This window comes from Myotis myotis, unplaced genomic scaffold, assembly GCF_014108235.1.
Source record: "Myotis myotis isolate mMyoMyo1 unplaced genomic scaffold, mMyoMyo1.p scaffold_m19_p_3, whole genome shotgun sequence".
Classification (NCBI taxonomy): domain Eukaryota; kingdom Metazoa; phylum Chordata; class Mammalia; order Chiroptera; family Vespertilionidae; genus Myotis; species Myotis myotis.
Genome location: NW_023416335.1, coordinates 185,049,566 through 185,051,717, shown reverse-complemented (window position 1 = coordinate 185,051,717; position 2,152 = coordinate 185,049,566).

The window sequence follows — 2,152 nt, the reverse complement described above, 5'->3', positions numbered from 1 at the left end:
TTTCAGATCTTATTTGCATCATTGAGAGAAATGAAATCATATTACCATCTTTTTTTTTTTTAATAAAAATACATACTCTCCCTCTGAATCACCTGGACGTAATGTTTCGCTTGCACTCCAAAAATTCAGAGGCTCAATTAATGCCAAAAAAAGAGTCACGGTTACAAACATATTGGCATTACTTGTGATGTAATGTCTTGGGATAAAATTTAGTCACAGTGTCATCCCATTATTCTCTGTAATCATCTTTATTTTTTTTTACCTTAACAAAAGAATTAAAGAACATTCCCACCCCTAACTTCCCTCCTTGCAAAGTATCCCTCTTGTTTCCCCCCTTCTCCCTGTCTCTCCTCTCAGATATGACTTGCTTTCCACTTAGAAGTTTAAATGAGCAGCTGCCACAGCAGACACTGCCAGTGTTCTCTGGCCAACCACCCACCAGGGGGCACTCTTATACAGGAGGGCTGGCTCCCCTTTCCAGACACAGCTAACCTCTGTGACAAATTCAGTGTCCCCCAGCGTGGAGCCTGAAATCCCAGACCTGCCTTTCCTTCCAAATTTTCCAGTTGGTAATTTATCCTGCTGAGCTGACTCCTTTCAGATTTCCATATAATACAAAAAATAAAGTTATTTTTATTTCTTATTCGATTTTTTTTCCCCCCAAAGAGGAGAGAATTCAGTTCACAATTAGGGAGGAGTAGTTTTTGGATCCTGTCCCCTACATGAAATCTGTTATACCTACGTCTTGCCAAGATCCTGAACCGCGATGTGCCAGTTTTGTAATAGGTTTAGTCCTCCGGTTTTTTACTCGAAGTCCAAATTCTCTGTCGTTTTAAAACATTTTGTCCTCGAAAACCATTTTTCCCTTTTCACAATTTTCCCTTTTCAAAAGGCGATGTGGTGTGCATGTGTTAAGCCATCCCGTCTGTGACAGCCGAAGACAAAAACGTCAGCCTGAGTTTTGGCACAACCTGGGCCTCTGTGCTGTAATCTCATTTGTGCCTGTCCTAGTACTGTTCTTATTCACCAGAATTCTTATCTCGGAGCCACAGCCCAGGGCAGCATTGTGGCGCTGCGAGCACAGGCGATGCTCTGGCTCAGAGGACGCCCGGGTCTTTGTGAGAGCAGACACCATCTTTGGAATTGACTGATGTTGGAAATCGCTGAATCCCTTAATCTGTTTCATTTCTCTTGCTTGAATGATGGTCTGAGCAGGGTAACTTCAGAGAACAATGGTTCTGGCTCTTTGAAGTGTTGATTTTCATCAGTGCCACGATGTGATGAGCACATAAACCTTTTGCATTTGCCGTTCAGCTGTTCAGTGACAATAAGGCCTTCTGCAAAGAACACCATATTTACCAGTTAGTGTTCCTCTCACTTGCCATAAAGCTTTGTCTGTAAACACACACCAGACTTCCCAAAGCCTTTGACTTTGCGGCAGTCCTTTCATTTTTATATATTTTTATTGTGCTTCTTTTTCATATTTTTAAGCACAAACTCCTATTAGATCTTCAATCTTTGGAACTAAAAAAAACATTTTTTTAAAGAGTTAAGATTATAATTTACTTTTTAAATGGAAACTAACCTGCTTTTATTGATAAGCTTTTACATCTTCATGCTGCATATTAAGTAATACAGAAGTCATTTATAATAAACTAATGTCTATTTTTCTTAATGGTTAGCTCACAGGATCCATCACCCTAGCCAGTGGTCGGCAAACTGTGGCGTGCGAGCCACATGCGGCTCTTTGGCCCCTTGAGTGTGGCTCTTCCACAAAATACCACGTGCCGGCACGCACGTACAGTGCGATTGAAACTTCGTGGCCCATGTTCAGAAGTCGGTATTTTGTGGAAGAGCCACACTCCAGGGGCCAAAGAGCCGCATGTGGCTCGCGAGCCACAGTTTGCCAACCACTGCCCTAGACTGTTGCCTAATTTTATCTTTGCGGTACAAACATTTTTATGAATTGTTGGTAACAGGGAAATATGTTTATCATCTAAAAAGAGTGACTATAGAAAAGATAAACTCATATAAATTTACCTATTATTGACACCTTACATTTGTTTATGAAATATGAACTTATTTCTGTCTACAGTAAATAAGAACTTATTTCTGTCTACATAAATCCCATTAACATTAAGCTGTTATCATC